This window comes from Papio anubis, chromosome 14 (assembly GCF_008728515.1).
Source record: "Papio anubis isolate 15944 chromosome 14, Panubis1.0, whole genome shotgun sequence".
Lineage (NCBI taxonomy): Eukaryota > Metazoa > Chordata > Mammalia > Primates > Cercopithecidae > Papio > Papio anubis.
Genome location: NC_044989.1, coordinates 25,495,383 through 25,512,995, shown reverse-complemented (window position 1 = coordinate 25,512,995; position 17,613 = coordinate 25,495,383). Strand labels below are relative to the sequence as shown.

Sequence of the window (17,613 nt, the reverse complement as noted above, 5' to 3'; positions counted from 1 at the left end):
ACTGGTCAGGCTGGCCTTGAACTCCTGACCTCAGGTGATACACCCACCTTGGCCTCCCAAAGTGCTGGGATTACAGGCGTGAGCCACTGCATTCGGCCTACTCCAAAATTTTTCTTACAATTTTAACATCTGTCTCAGTGTTGGCGTCCTTTAATTGTCTTCTTTGATTCAGATAGTGATTTTCCATTGAACCCTGGATATTTTGGCTATCATGTTAGGGGATGTCCAGTCTTATTTAAGCTGGCATTCACTGTGTTTACTTAGGTTTACCATGCAGGTCCTGTACTGTTTTAGTGGATTGTGGTTCCAATAACAAGTTTAATTTTCAGATCCTTCGCAATGGTATTTGGGTCTGCTTGTTTTATTTGGTGCCACAGAGGCTCCCATTGACCTCTGCTGCTTCTTATTGATCTCTGTTGCTTCTGTCTGAGGGGGTGGAAATTTTCACAGGCTGGGCTGCCTGATGCCTGTAGATGTGGACAAAAGGGAGTCTTTAGCCTGTGGGGACAGACAGGCTTCCTGGCAGGTTCCCGTTTGCTTGAGCTACTTTACTGCTCAACATCTTGTGAGAGGGGGAGGTGTTGTAGTCTCAGGCCCACAAGGACAAAGAGGCTTCCTGGGCTGGACTGTTTTTTGTTATCTTCTCCCACTTGCTGGTGCCATTTGGCCTCTCCTATTCTAGTCTTTATTTTTGAGACTTGAGGGAACGTAAACTTGCAACATAAGTCGTTTAATAATCTCCTAAGATCTACCATAACTAAGTTACTTCTCTTAGTGGGAAATGCCAGGAATTGGTCAAATTAATGGGTCAACCAACTACTTCAAAACTCTTGAATCTCAATATAAATGGCTACATCTGGACTGATAGCTCTGGTTCAAAGCAGAAAATAATTGTAATAAGTAGTGTTAGCTGTTTAGATATCCAAGCTCTGCTTGCTAAATCAACAAGAATACCAAGTAGGACAAAGGTATAAAATTGCGAAATTTCTGTCTTTTGGTTTACTTAATTGAATCTGTTGATTTTTATTCTCTCTCTCCAGCTGAGTTCTTTCGGAACCATGCCCTTAGTTTATATTCATTCATAAGTATTTTGTTTTCCTCACTAATACTCCTTTTACCTCAGATAATATACCCTCCTCTCTCTCTCTCTCTCTCTCTCTCTCTCTGTGTGTGTGTGTGGGGGGGGGTGTGTGTATGTGTCTCCCTTTCTGTGTTTCTGTCTCTGTCTCTCCGTTTGTCTCAGGCAGGAGTGCAGTGGTGTGATCATAGCTCACTGCAGCCTCGACCTTCTGGGCTTAGGTGATTCTCCCACCGTAGCTTCTGTAGTAGGTGGTACTACAGGTGTACACTGCCACATCTGGCCTACTTTTTATTACCTATTCCTCATAAGATTGAAAAGCCTGATGCTGTAGTGAAATGGCCTTGACTAAGATGGGAGTCCATTCACATGGTCTATTTAATCTTAAATAAGCCTTGTGAAATCATTATCTCATAGATAAACACGTCAAATCAGTGAAAAATTACATATCCAATTAGTGATAGAACTTGAATCCCCATCTGTGAGTCTAAAATATAAGTACTATTTCTGCTGCCTCACTTTTGAGTAGGACTCAGGAGATCGGACAAGGATTTTTTTTCTTTTTCTTTTTCTTTTTTTTTTTTTGAGACACAGTCTAACACTTTCGCCCGGGCTGGAGTGCAATGGCGCGATCTCAGCTCACTGCAACCTCCGCCTCCAGGGTTCAAGCAATTCTCCTGCCTCAGCCTCCCCAGTCGCTGGGATTACAGGTGCCCGCCACCACTCCCGGCTAATTTTTTGTATTTTTGGTAGAGATGGGGTTTCACCTATGTTAGCCAGGCTGGTCTCGAACTCCTGACCTTGTGATCTCCCCACCTTTGCCTCCCAAAGTGCTGGGATTACAGGCGTCAGCTGCTGTGCCCGGCCTGGACAAGGATTTTTTTTTTTTTTTTTAGACAGAGTTTCACTCTTTGTTGCCCAGGCTGGAGTGCAATGGTGCGATCTCAGCTCACCACAACCTCCAGAGGGTTCAAATGATTCTCTTGCCCCAGCCTCCCGAGTAACTGGGATTACAGGCATGCGCCACCATGCCTGGCTAATTTTTTGTATTTTTAGTGGAGACAGGGTTTCTCCATGTTGGTCAGGCTGGTCTTGAATTCCCGACTCAGGTGATTTGCCTGCCTCAGCCTCCCAAAGTGCTGGGATTTCAGGCATGAGCCATCGCGCCCTGCTGGCCTGGACAAGGATCTTAATGAACTGTTTTGTATTTCTCTTTAGGTAAAAAGTTAGATTGTTCTCTAAGCCCTTCTATACCAAGAGTTTGTAGTTATCTAATCTAAATAATATTTATAATATTGAACCTTGTTACTGCTAATGGACAAAGCCATGCTTTTTAGAAGATGTTAGTGGAAGACAACAATGGGATGATAGCGTGAAGGTTTATAGTTAGATGTTAAGTGTAAGATAAAGCAAACAACAACAAAAAATTTCCAAGGAATCTTTTATTGCTGTGACCTCCCTCTCTAGGTGATTCCTCTACCACTCTCCTTATTTGTTCTATGCCCATCTGCTGCTCTGTTGACCTAGAACCTCTCATTTTGGGGCCCCAACTAGATCTACTTACCGCAAAATGCTTGTTTAGAAGTTTTCCTACACACCCTTTCCCTTATGTCTTCAGTGCTTTTATTCCCATTTGTTTGATGGTGTGTTTGGGGGAGGAAAACAGTATAAAGAAACAAATTCATTAAAGTTATGGATGAGTCAAATGTTACTTTTTAAATCAAAGTTAAAAGCTACATTTATATTATTTCTTTTTAAAAAGCAGAGTAGTTGTTAATCTGAATGAATCAATCATTGGTGGAATTGTAGGTAATATGATCAAGGGAAGGAAAAATGTTTTACTGAAAGTGTATAGGAATACAAAAATTTAAATTTAAATCTAAAATCTACCAAGACTATTTATTATTTCGGTAATTTCTAAATTACCGAGTGCACACATGTGGTGGTGCAGACATGTGGTTCAGCTACTTAAGAGGCTGAGGTGGGAGGATCATTTGAGCTTAGGAGTTTAAGGCTACAGTGTGATTGAGCCAGCCTGGGTTACAGAGTGAGACCCTGTCTCTAAATAAATGAATAAATAAAATCGACTTGAAGTGAGGGCATTTAAGCGTCTAGTCTAGATTACTACTACTACTTCTTTTTTTTTTAACCTTGAAAGTGTGAGTGTATTATTTAATCCTATTGAAGTTCAAGGGATTGAGCTTTGAAGGATAAATATAGATTGTGTATAGTTCAGCCAGGAATAGGGAAGATGATTAATCATTGTGGCCTTACCAAGTTTTGACAATTGTATTTTATAGGAAGGAGTACGGAAAAAATGGACAAGAGATTGGGGATGAAAGTAGGAATTAGGCAGTAACTTGTTATTGCAAGGGAGATTATCTCTACTATCAGATAACTTGGATTAATGATGTCCCTTAAACCTGTTTATCAAAGGTTTGAAATGGGGACAACAAATATTGGCAGACACTGATGAATTTTGAGGATGGATGGTACAAGCTTATTGTATTAAAGATTCTTTGGATTGGGTGCAACAGGGAATGCCAGTGAGGAGACCAAAAATAATCTGGAAAGGAGTAGATTTCAGGATTTCATGAAGTCTTAAAATACTTGAATGACTGTCATTGGAATGGTAAGAAATAATGTCAAACTCCCCCCCCCCACACACACTTTCAAAGATAATTTGTTGCAAAATCAGTTTCAAAATTCAAACATTGCAGAGGAAACAAAGAGCCCCCCAGATTTTCCCAGCATTATACTACTGATTTCCATCATAAAGGCAGATTTGTAAATAGACTTGTAGGAAGAGTATTTAGCTTAGCTTAAGAAGGAATTTGTGAATAGTTGGAAATGCTTGAGGACGTAGTGCCCATTCACCTCATTGTATGATTACATAAGACATTGGATGATTACCTGTTTAGATACTTTAGAGGGGGTACAGGTACCTGTAGGTAAATGGACTAGGTCACCTGTGGAGCTCCCTTGTCAACCTGTATCTTATCTGATTCTTCTTAGTAGGTGTTGAAAACAGACAGTTGTGTAAACTGAGGATTAAGTAAAGAATGATCAAAAGTTGTAGGATTTTATTTTACCCAGCAATTCCTCTTCCGCCTATATACACAAAAGAATTGAAAGCAGAGACTTAACAGATAGTTCTAACACTAGTGTTCATAGCAGCATGATTCACAGTAACCAAAGGGAAGAAACAACCCAAATATTCATTGATGGGTGGATGGATGGATGAACAAAATGTAGCATATATATTCAATGGAATATTCAGCTTTAAAAAGAAAGGAAATCAACACCTGCTGCAGCATGAGTGAATCTTGAAGACATTGTACTAAGTGAAATAAGCCAGACAAAAAATAACAAATACTGTACGATTCCACTTATATGAGATACCTAGAGTAGTCAAATTCATGGAGACAAAAAGAATGGTGGTTGCCAGGAGCTGGTGGGCAGGGGAAGATGGTTGTTGTTTAGTGGGTATAGTTTCTGTTTTGTAAGATGAAAAGGTTGCTCAACAGGGTGACTGTACTTAACACTACTGAACCTGTATACTTAGAAAGGTAAGATGGTAAATTTTATGTATATTTTACCACAATAAAAGTGTTGTAGGATTTTGCATTTATTTGAATGGGGCACAATTTAATCTAATGCAGGAGAAACAGCCGTCATGTTATATTAGTAGGAAATAGAGAGCATTTGCCTAAGGTAAGGAGAATGAGCAGAGGTATGCCTTTAACTTTTTCAAGAAGGTTAATGTTCATTTTACCTTGTTAAATTTAAAATCGACAGTGATGGGTGGTTAAGAAAGCGAAGGATAAGAATGTGATTTTTATTAGCTTCTGCTCACAATGTGATGATTCAGAATTGGTAAAACAAGTAAGTTTTAGAGTTTTGGCAAGAGCCTTTAGAATGAGGAGGGTTATAGACAAGACAAAGCAAGTTAAAGCTGAGACTTTTAACTTTGAAAGTTGATGGGCCATGAATACTTGAACTTTATTCTGGACTTCATTTACATGTGTCTTTGAGCCCCAGAAAGAAACTAAGAATGAAAGAAAGAATAGTGAAAATGTCGTGATTTTCAGTGGGGAAATTAGACATCATTAGTTATGGGAAAAGTTATCAGTTAATTTTGGGAAGAGATCTCTTTTTTAAAAAGTACATAATTAGGAAACATTAAGAATCATAATTTTGCTGCAAGTGCTGCTACATTTACAGTTGAATATGCTCTTACTTGTAAACCAGGGGGGTGGAGACTGACACATTAAAAAACATGAGCTCTAAACCTGAGTTTCTGATTTTGTTCAATTCTTGAATTGATAGCAAAATTGCAAATATGGCTAACAGTTTTTAGATAGTATACATTTTAAACTTCTATCTATGTGCTGTATTTTTCTGGGGGCAAGTGTGTGTGTGTGTGTGTGTGTACATACATGTATGTGCACACTAGCAAAAAGACAGTGTCATTTGGCTCAGCTCAGCTCTAGTTCAGTTATTTTTACATTAAAATTTAAGAATGAGTACTTCTTTCTTATGGAAACTTCCACTTCCTCTTTTATATCACCTGCGCATACCACTGCGTTGCTATATGATAGGTCCTTGTAAATATTAAATGAATGAGAAACCGAGACAGCTTCTTTTCCATATTTTTTTTCCTGAGTTAACTTTGTGGAGTTTTAATATTATTTGATTTTATATTTGTATCTTTTTTCTTTTACATTGAAACCCTTGGTTCAAAACAGCATTATAAATGTTTCAGTACATAATCATAGTTTCAAATTAATAATTTCAGCATCATAACTACTAATTATTGCTATATTATATATATATTTTTTAGAGGAGGACAACACATTTAATTTTATTTCAATCAAATCACAACACTTTCTTTTCCAATTGCTGCAAAGTGCATCTACAATATTCTATTACAGATCCACTTTAAAAAGGTTTCCTGTGACATTACAGCAAGCCTCTTTTTTCAAACAGAGGAATAATCTCAAATTTTTCCTCAATTAAAAATCAAAACTCCATTTCAGGAAGTGGTAAATACATAAAAATTACAGTAAGCCAGACACTTAAAAGGACAGCCAAGAAGTCTTCCAGCAGTTTATTAGAAAGAATGTGGACATTAAAAAAAATCCCCACTGTCATGAACATAAATTGAGGTTGTAAGCCCTGGTATAAGCTTAATCAAAAAAAGAAATAAAAAATCCAATACTGTATTAAACATTTTTCACTCTTTTGCCATACTGACAGTGCAAATACAAATCTGGTCTAAATGTACAGACTCTCAAACAACAATGTACAACTTTCTTCGTCTTCCATGCTGAGAGATGTAAAAACACTTAAGGGTCAAACAATACCAAATATATAGGCTTCAAAAACCATCTAAGTTAGGGCATTCTCTAGTTTTAGCTAAGATACATGTGGATCACTGGCAAGTAATCACTTATATGAATAATGTGAAGTAAGTTTTTTGAAAAATAAACTTGGAACAATCCTGAAGTATAACACCAGAGGAATAGCAGGTTACCAGTAAGGTGTCAGCCAATTTGTTCCAGCCACTTTTGAATCTATGTTCTATAATCTAAAATTTAGTTCTCTTTCCCTAAGCTGAGAGCTTCCTATCATGTCAATGTCTATGTTATGAAGAAAAGGAGACTTAGGTGAGATGTTTTTATTTATCACAACTGCTGCATCAATTGCCTAGGACCTCACTCAACAGCTTCATTAAAGTCTAGGAAATGTTCATGCATAAGGTTTATTGTCTTAGCTGACTTAAAATTGCCCCATACAGTGGTACATATCAACCCTTAGTGAAGCCTTTTAAAAAAACAAACAGGTTGGAAAATGGGTGAAAGTAGGCAAATACAGCATCTGCCTTTAGAGCTGTCAACTCAGGAATTCTCTCAATTGTGAAATCTTGCGGAGAAGTTATTTTTCTTTCTCAAAATCCAGGTGATGACAATATTCCTTACTCCAGATCTGGCATTTTTTCATCATCACTGTCTTGTGAATCATCACCTGCTCCATCTACTTCTGGTGAATCTACAGCCTCATCACCACCCATGTTGTTCATCATCTCAGAGAAACGATCAAAATTAGACCTGTCTTAATCTGAACTATCTTCCCAGTCTTTCCAATTATTGAAGTCCACACTAAGCCAATTGAGCTTTGCCCTTCCTTTTGTTAACCTTGGCCATGACTGACCAGATTCTCCTTTTCGTAGACAACACACAATTGATCTGTCCGTTTTTTATGCTTGGAATCATTTGGATCAATACTGTGAAAAAGATCAACTTTATTTAAATACTTAAAAGTATCACTTCCTCTGAGAAAACAATGTAGGTTTGGATTTTTCAAAATGTATATTAACATCCTTACTCTCTTCAACACAAAATTCAATGAAGACATAGTCCCTTTGTACCACTTTGCAGAAGCAGGCTGCATTGTGAACAGGGCAGGGAGACAGGTGAACAGGTGGGCGGGCCTCTGGCGTCGGCTGCTGCTAGGGAGTGACTTCTCTCCGGTGATGACTGCGTCGTCTTCCCAGTCTTGCTCCCCTCAGGCGATGGCGGCAGCGGCGGGCTCGACCTCGGTCCCCAGAATGCACTGCGCAGAAAGAGCGGCCCCTCCAGTCGGGGAGAAGAGGAAAGTGTAGGAAAAGGGGCCCGAGGACTTATTGTTGTATTTTTATGTAGAGAAAACCTTGCAGAGTAAAGAGTTAACTAGTTTCTTTTACCTTTTATAATCATTTTTGGGCTTTCAAAATTTCTGTGTGAAGGCAGAAGATGAATTCTCCCCAACTCCGTTTTTAGTATTAATGTTGATAGGCTTCTTGCCAGTGAGATTCAGTCCGTCAAATCTTTGGTTCGCCAGATAACCTGAATTACTTGCAACTCATTGCATGATAAGCAGGAGATGTTCTAGGAGTGGCAGTGGCATTATTGTACTCTTTAGATGGTAGATCAGTTTGTGCCATATTGAATCCATTCATTAGTGTCCGTCCATCTTAGTGCAGGTCCAGAAACAGCAGGAAGATGAATACTCTAAATAAAGCAGAAAGACTTAAGTTGTTCCAGTGTTTTCATTTTCTTGCTGCTGCTTATTTGATAAGTGGATATTTATGGTACTTGTTTTGGAATGGTTTTCTTTTCCTTTGGTTGGTCAGGTGATCAAGTGCTTTGTTTTCTGGATACATTTTGTTTCATTTGACCCTGGGAGAATATATACGTGTCCATAAAAAATATGGGAACAGGCGGGGCGCAGTGGCTCACGTTTCAACAGGGTTTCACCATGTTGGTCAGGCTGGTCTCGAACCCCTGACCTCAAGTGACCTGCTCGCCTTGGCCTCCGAAAGTGCTAGGATTACAGGTGTGAGCCACCGCGCCTGGCCCCTCTATTTCTTTTTAAAACAACTTTATTGAGATATAGTTTACATGCCATAAACTCCAAACTCCACCTCATTTTCTTTTTTTTTCCTTCCTTTCCTTTCCCTTTCCCTTTTTCTTTCTTTCCTGAAAGGGTCTTGCTCTGTCACCCAGGCTGTAGTGCAGTGGTACAATCATAGCTCACTGTACCCTTGAACTCCTGGCACAAGCGATCCTCTCACCTCAGTTTCTGGAGTAGTTGGGAGTATGGGCACACACCACCACACCTAGCTAATTTTCTATTTATTTTTTAAATTTTTTCTTTTTGAGACGGAGTCTTGATCTTATTGCCCAGGCTGGAGTGCAATGCCACGATCTTGGCTCATTGCAACCTCTGCCTCCCAAGTTCAAGCTGTTCTCCTGCCTCAGCCTCCCGAGTAGCTGGGATTACAGGCATGCGCCTCCATGCCTGGCTAATTTTGTACTTTTAGTAGAGACGGAGTTTCTCCACGGGGTTTCTCCATGTTGGTCAGGCTGGTCTTGAACTCCGGACCTCAGATGATCCGCCCACCCAGGCCTCCCAATGTCCTAGGATTAGAGGTGTGAGTCACCGTGCCCGGCCTGATTTCTTAATTTTTACATTTTTTGTAGAGACGGGTTCTCCATATGTTTCCCAGGCTGGTCTCAAATTCCTGGGCTCAAGTGATCCTCCCACCTCAGCCTCCCAAAATGTTAGGATTTTGGGCATGAGTTACCACACCAGGCCAGAAATTCCACCCATTTTCAGTGCACAATTCAATGGTTTTTAGTAAATTTACTGAGTTGTGCTACTATCATCATAATCCAGTTTTAGAATATTTTCGTCACCCCAGTGAGATCTCTCATACTGGATACAGGTAATGCTGGTTCCTCCTGACAGCCTGTAGTCTACTTTCTGTCTCTATAGTTCGGCCATATCTGGAAGTTCATATAACTGGAATCACATAATATGTGGTATTTTAAGGTTCATGTTTGTAGCATTGATCAGTACTTCTTTCTTTTCATTGGTCCATATTGTTGTATAGACTTTTCTCATATATATACTTTTTAAAAAATCATATGCATTTATTTAACTTTTAATTTTATTTATATGATATATTGCAGACTTTTAGAAAAGTTGCAAAAGTAGTCCAAAGAATTTTTGTATAAACTTTACCTAGATTCTCCAAATGTTAACATCTATCTAATTTGTGTTTCTGAGATGTCTGATAATAAATTGTAGACATAATGCCCCATTCACTTTTAAATACTTCAGAGTAGGCTGAATGCAGTGGTTCACACCTGTAATCTCAGCACTTCGGGAGCTGAGGTGGGAGGATTGCTTGAGTGCAGGAGTTCAAGACCAGCCTGGCAACAAAGCGAGCCCATCTCTATAAATAATAAAATAAAATAATTAGCCAGGTGTGGTGGCGCACACTTGTAATCCCACTTACTCTGGAGGCAGAGGCAGGAGAATTAAATTTGAGCCCAGGAGTTCAAGCCTGCAGTGAGCTATGATTGCACCACTGTACTCCGGCCTGGGGGACAGAGCAAGATCCTGTCTCTAAATAAATAAATTAATTAATTAATTAATAAGTCAAGCAAGCAAACTTCAGAATATATTTTCTAAAGGCAAGTACATTCTTTTATGTAACTACAGGGTAAAATAGTTAACAGGAAATCTGCATTGTCAAAATATTATTATTTAATCAGACTTTATCCAAATTTGGTTATTCTCCCACTGATGTCCTAATCCAGGATCACATGTTGTATTTGCATTTAGTTTTCATGTATCTTTACTCTTCTTTAATCTGGAATTGTACTTCAGTCTTTATCTTTCATGACTAGACATTTTTTTAGTGCAGGCCAGCTATTTTGCAGATTGTTTCTCAATTTTTATTTCTGGTGTTTAATCATGATTAGATTTAAGTTGTGCAGTTTTGGCAGGAATGTCACAGGATTGAAAGGACATTTTTACCACAATATATCTGGAGGCCCATGATTTCAGTGTACCACAGTATTGGGGATGGTAACTGTGATTACTTGGTTTATGCAATGTCTACCAAGTTTCTTCACTGTAAAGATACCATTTTTGCCCTTTGTAATTAATAAGTATTTTGGGGGTAAAGATACTCTGAGACTCTGTAAACATCTTGTTTCTTATTGTACCTTTGCCAATTAATTTTAGCATGTTGTTATTAATCTATTGCTGCTTAACAATATTATCACAGATTTAGCAGCTTAAAACAATGCATTTATTATCTCAGTTTCTATGTGTCAGGTGTCTGAGCATGGCTTTACCTGATCCTCGGCAATGCAACAGAGTGTTGGTCAGGGCTGAGTTTTTACCTGAAGACTTCATTGGGGAATGATCAGCTTCCAAGCTCATGTGGTTGTTGGAAAGATTCAGTCCTTGTGGGTTATCAGATTGAGGGTCTAGATTCCTAGTTGGCAGTTGGCTAGAGACTGTCCTGAGTTCTGTGGCCTTTCCCAGCATGGCCACGTGCTTCCTCAAAGCTAGCAAGGAAGGGAAGAGTCACCAAGCGAGAACACTGCAGTGATATGTGAAATAGTCACTTATGTGAGACCCTATCACCTTTGTTCTTTTTTGATTATTAGAAGCAGATTACAGGCCCTACCCACACTACAGGAGAAGGGATTATGTAGGGCCATGAGTACCAGGAAGCAGGGATTACTGGAAGCCGTTTTAGGTCTGTCTACCACAGCATCCACTAATCTTACCTGAAACTTACTGTCGCTGTTGCCGCATATGGTGATTTTCTAATTCTATCATTCTTGGTATTTTTTTGTTGTTGTTGAAATTTTACTGCAAGTAATTCTCCCCCACTCATTGATTTGTTCATTTAATCTTATCAGCATGAACTCATGGATTCTTATTCTTTGGGTTATTTCTACTATAGTCATTTATTGCTTTAGGTTAAGTAACAGTTTAATCCTTCTAAGAACAGCATTTAGAGAAGTCTTTAGCATGGGTTTCTCTTTTTTTGAGATGAGCTCTCTGTCTCCCAGGCTGGAGTGCAGTGGCATGATCTCGGCTCACTGCAACCTCTGCCTCCCAGGTTCAAGCAATTCTCCTGCCTCAGACTCCGGAGTAGCTGGGATTACAGGTGCCCGCCACCATGCCCAACTAAGTTTTTTGTGTTTTTAGTAGAGACGGGGTTTTGCCATGTTGGTCAGGCTGATCTCGAACTCCTGACGTCAAGTGATCCACCTATCTCGGCCTCCCAAAGTGCTGGGATTACAGGCGTGAGCCACCATGTGGCCCAGCATGGACTTCTAAACAGGATTTGAGGTATAATAAGTCATTTGTCAAATATACTCTAGATGAAAGATACATTTTAACAGGTGAGCCATTCTGTCACAGGTTTGCAAAGCCTTTGAAATTCTATTTGAAAATATACTCTGATATAGCAAACTTTAGTTACCATCAAAATGCTAAAAATGCTTTTATATTAATGTTTTTTAAGTGAAGAGCTAATTTTTCCCCTAAAAATCATTACCATGTAATTTAAATGATTAAAAGTTGTGGTGATATGATCTAAAAACACTCTTTCTAAAACCACTGGTTTTCTCAGCTTCATCTTTGGCTTGTCTCTTGATCTTTGAATGTTATGTATTTCATCCCCTTTGTATTTGTGGGCATCTGGGGTTCTCATTCTTCATCAGTATATCATCTTGTACTTGGTGAACAAGTACCTTGCTATTCAGTGTGTCTTTTTAAGTGAAAGTCTTTCATTTCCATCTGTATGCAGTTTCCCCTCTTACCTGCTATTCTAGTTTTTGTTTTGTTTTTAATAGCATGCCCTGTGACAAAGTGATTTTGAAAAAGAGCTCCATTGTCTTTCAGAAGTTTCCTTGTTTTAATAGTTTATTTGTATATTTCCGGACTATTTATTTCAATATTTCCTGTAGAAATGATGCCTGATAACCCCCTACCCAAATTAAATTAATCAGTGAAAAAAATGTACACTGAAGAAATATCTTGAAAAACTCTTAAGTAGGAATAACCATTGTTTATTGCATTTAATTGAATAAACCAAGAAAGTTGCTAGGCTTTAGTTTCCTCACTGTGAGGTAGTATTAATTCCTAAATGATCTCTGAAGTTGAGGAAAAAAAAAATAGAAAAATTCTGAAAGTGTATTGTCATTTTAAAAATGAAAGTTGAATAAAGTACAAAACATTTACATTTCTTATGTATTACCTAATTGCAAATGTATTCCACTTTTTTTTCAGAAAATATTTTGTCCAATTCTTGTTTACTTTGGTGCATTTCTTTTTGGCTGGATTTCATCATCAGAATTTTTACGTTTACGGATGATCTTTTTCCCTCAGTTCTTGCGGGCTTAAGAATGTTTTGTTTTGTTTTGTTTTGTTTTGTTTTGCTTGACACAGAGTCTTGCTCTGTCACCCAGGCTGGAGTGCCCTGGCTCAATCTTGGCTCACTGTAACCTCCGTCTCCTGGGTTCAAGCGATTCTCCTGCCTTAGCCTCCCGAGTAACTGGGGTTACAGGCACCTACCACCATGCTTGGCTAATTTTTGTGTTTTTAGTAGAGACTGGGTTTTACCATGTTGGCCATGCTGGCCTCAAACATCTGACCTCAGGTGATCTGCCAACCTTGGCCTCCCAAAGTGTTGGGATTACAGGTGTGAGCCACCACACCCAGCCAAGAATGTTTTCTATTGCCTCTTTGTTTGAATGCCATCTAGGCCAGATATAAAATTTTTCATTCATACTTTTACGAATTTTGTTTACTGTCTTTGGCAGTGAGTATTGCTAAGAAAGCAAATGTTTCCTTCATTATACTGTGCTTGCTTTATCGGTCAATATTTTGCTGTACAATCTTAAAATTTCAGTGACTTATAACAAGAACTTTTTTTCTTCCTCATGTCTTTAGGTTAACTTGGACTTAGTTATTGTTGGCTAGACTTTGTTGTAGGCTGTGGATTGTTCTGTTCTTCTGCTGGAATCTTGCTCTCATGGCAATCACAGGAGTCAGCCAACCAAGCATATTTTAGCTCTGCTTCTGTCACGTCTCTTATTTCATTAATCAAATCAAGCCTTGTGGCGAAGACCAACATCATTGTGGCAGGGAAATATATTTCACTTACTCTAATGTACTGCAAGGTCACACGATGGTGTGAATGATGAAATAGAAACACTAATTCAAGCTGCTACTTTGGCTTTTAATGCATGGAACTTGGTTTGATTCTTTCTTTATCCTTGATGCTTAAGATTTAGGAAAATACTAACTTTTTTTTTTTTTTTTTTTGAGATGGAGGCTCGCTTTGTCGCACAGGCTGGAGTGCAGTGGCTCACTGTAACCTCTGCCTCTTGGGTTGTGATCCGCCCACCTTGGTCTTTCAAAGTGCTGGGATTACAGGTGTGAGCCACTGCACCCAGCCAAGGTTTAGGAAAAATTTAGATATTTCTGAGTATCTGAGTACTTGGGGTTAGTCTGTACAGATTTGGATAGCATCTTGCCTCTTACATTATCATGTGATATACATTATTGATTCATAAGGGTAATCTTTTCTCATTTACAGAAGAGAGTGGTTTACCTGTGAATATTCTCCTGTATTGTTCTTCTGTTTCTCTTTCATATCTCTGTAAATTTGATTGCTTTTATGTAGGTGCTTTGTATCTGTTAAGATACTTCCGGTTGTAAATGACAGGAAACACAGTGTAAACTGGCTTAAACAATGAAGGAAACTCATCATTTAATGCAAGTGAAAAAAACAGGCAAAACTTGATCCAAGCACTCCAGTCAGTTTCATCAGTATCTCAGCTCTGCTTCCTTCAATTTTGTTCCATTCTCAGTAGGCTCATCCATCATAATTGCAAGATGACTGCTCACAGGCCTTAGAGCTGGATATTCTGGGTTCAGTTGTAGAAGAGAAGATTCTACTTTTCAGAGATATTAAAATCACTCATCACTGAGTCTGGCTGGCTTACAATTGAGTCAGATTTTTTTCCTTGCAGTATATGCAGTTATAAATATGTGTTTCAGGGAAGTATAGGATTCTATAGAACATAGAAGTGACTTCTTTTAGCAAGAGACATTAAGGCTAAAATCGAAAAGTTGAATTGGAGGTTGTTAGGAGAAAAGGAGGTGAGGGTTATCATTGCAAGCAGAGTGTCGGGCCAAGTAGTCAGAAGAATTTTAAATTACCAAATGAAAAGAAAGGTAGAGTAGGCTGACAAAGAGGGTGTGTAGCAGAATGGTCAAGGTCAGATTATTTTGATAATTTTGTACTTTATCCTAAGAACATAATGGTATCATGGATGAATTTTAAGCTGGACAGGAGGTAGTATGATCATATTTATTTTTAAAAGGTTACTCTGGCTTCAGAGTGGAGAACAGTTGTGTGAAAGGGTGAGATTACTATCACTTGAGATAGAGAACAGTGGAACACTGCCTAACTAGGACAGGATAGTAAGTTTGTAAAGTAACTGCTGTAGTTACTGAATCTTGACTCTGTGACACATACATATACATGTACATGATCTGTGATCTGCACAATCGAGTTACACAGTAGGCAGTATTACTTCTATTTTGCAGATGAGTAAATTAAAGGTGTTTAAAATGACTTGCGCAGGCTACGGTCAGGTCTGTATTCAGATTGGTATGAATCATTAAATCTGGCTCTTTTACCATGCAGTGATGACTGCTTTCATTAATTGCTATATTTGCTTCATCTAAGCAGTGTAATTATTGACTTCTGCTCTCTTAGCCCTACTAGCTACTGCTAGCTTTTATTACAGAGAGAACTAAAAAGGGCCATTGGCATTATGATCAAAGTCACTTTAGTTCTTTGGGCCTTATGTACAAAACATATTAGTATGTTTGCTTAAGTGCTTACTGCATAAAATTATATCACAGTTCTTTTCCTTGAAAGAACCCCTACCTCTTCAACCCCGATTTCTTGAGCATGGAGAGGAAAAATTAGAAGCGGACTTGTTGTGTGATAGTTACATAATCTTTAAGGTGGGTCTTACTATAGCTGCTTCAGGTGTTAGTACTTACCCTATTGAATTTACTTGAACTTTTAAGTTGCTATTGAGCTCAGTACTATGTCTTATTTCTTCAGGTCATTCAGTCATATTTATTTAATTATAGAATTCTGGAGCTCTACCTCCCCATGAAAATATATTCCAGCCATCATGGATAGTGTGTCCTATTTTGCTTCTCTGCTAATTGCTTTATTATTCGTAAAAATAAACTGCCAGGATTCTTTGACTTTTTGTGTTTTCCTGAGATCATGTCTAAATTTTGTTTTAAATGGTACTGTGTCCTATATGTCTTGTAGGTTTTTCAAAACTTTGTTTCCTTCAAAGAAAATTATATCCAGATTTGCCAAGGAAAATATTATGACAGTTTGTAGTTATTCTTACCACATCTTTTCACCAGATGTGTGTGACATTTACTTTCATTTTATAGGTTTCACTTTAATGACTGTTTTGTTGTTATTTGTTGTTGTTATTTTTCTAAGTACTAAGCCTAGACTAGATTGATTTTTTTTCTCTCTGACTTAAAGCACTTTATGTACACACTTTTGCAGTCTCTTATCCATAATTACAGTATCCGCAATGGTTGAAAAACTAAGTTTCCTCATACATTTAGCACCAGACTCGCTTGACAACAACAGTTCTCTTGAACTGACATGAGACTGTATATAATCTTTGTTTATCCCACTTAGTGTGAGTATTCATATGTTTCATTGTGTTTGGTTATGGGATGCTGTCCCTAATCTCCATGGCAGTGTCATATCATTTATGACATATCATGTTACCTTTTTAAAATCCAAAAAATTCTTATGTCTGAAACATTTGGCCTTAGTGTTTTAGATCAGGGACTGTGGACCTGTGTTTATATTAATAGCCCTGGTCACAGTGTGGTGTGGCTGTTTGCTCCCTTGCCTATCTTCTCTATTAGATTCTGAGCTAAGAAAGCTTCCCTCTGTGGATCCACCGATCCTAGTTTACTGCCCTAAACAGAGTAGATACTTAATAGTGGAACAGAATACCATTAATTTACCAGGTAGGTTATTGAAAATTTTTTTTTCTTGGTTATATGTTCCTTTTTAAAGTAATCTCTTGCCGGGCGCGGTGGCTCAAGCCTGTAATCCCAGCACTTTGGGAGGCCGAGACGGGCGGATCACGAGGTCAGGAGATTGAGACCATCCTGGCTAACACAGTGAAACCCTGTCTCTACTAAAAAAATACAAAAAAAAAAAAACTAGCTGGGCGAGGTGGCAGGCGCCTGTAGTCCCAGCTACTGGGGAGGCTGAGGCAGGAGAATGGCGTGAACCCGGGAGGCGGAGGTTGCAGTGAGCTGAGATCCGGCCACAGCACTCCAGCCTGGGCAACAGGGCAAGACTCTGTCTCAAAAAAATAAAAATAAAAAAAAAAAATTAAGTAATCTCTTTCTAGTTCTGTTTCTCTTTTCCTTCTTGTTACTGGAATCTTGGCTTCACCATTTACTGATAATATGATCTTGAACAGCTTATTGAAAACCTATAGTTTCTTCATTTGTAAAAATGGTGTAATAATTTTACTCACCTCATAGATTGTTGTGAGGACTAACCAAAATGCTTCCTGGAACATAGCACTCCTTTAGCTGCCAACATGGCTGTTGTTGATTTCTATCCTGTTGGTTACTTTATTATCATGGTCAACGTTCTCTTAATGGAGTTTGAGGTCATTTTTCAGTGCTTTGATGCTTTCAGTGATGGAGTAAATCCTTTCTCATTTGTCCCTAAGTCTTTTGGCCTTGGTTTCGTAGGACAGATTCAAGTGGGATTGTTGTATCAGTGGTCCCAAATATTTTTAGTTTTAATGGATGTTTCCATATTACTTTCCTAAGGCAGAATTGAGTAATGTGGGAAAAGGCGGCAGTTTTCTGTCCTCCCAACAGTCTATAAGAGTGCTTATGTGCCCATAACCTTGTCAGCAATGGATTTTATCAGTCCATTTTTTGTTACTGTTGTTGTTGTTTGCAGACTTTCACTCTTGTTGCCTAGGCTGGAGTGCAATGATGCGGTCTCGGCTCACTGCAACTTCCACCTCCCAGTTTCAAATAATTCTTCTGCCTCAGCCTCCCGAGTAGCTGGGATTACAGGT

The 17,613-nt window shown here is 38.6% G+C and overlaps 1 protein-coding gene and 1 pseudogene across 5 annotated transcripts in view; one reads left to right on the top strand and one right to left on the bottom strand.

The window, feature by feature from the left end:
• ASXL2 (ASXL transcriptional regulator 2) overlaps nt 1-17,613 on the top strand; it is a 156,783-nt gene that overhangs the window by 57,558 nt on the left and 81,612 nt on the right. The gene's annotated exons all lie outside the window — the stretch shown is intronic.
• Nucleotides 5,914-7,531, bottom strand: LOC103876803 (annotated as a pseudogene). Its single transcript, XR_004178210.1, has one exon. The product of XR_004178210.1 is annotated as a prostaglandin E synthase 3 pseudogene (transcript).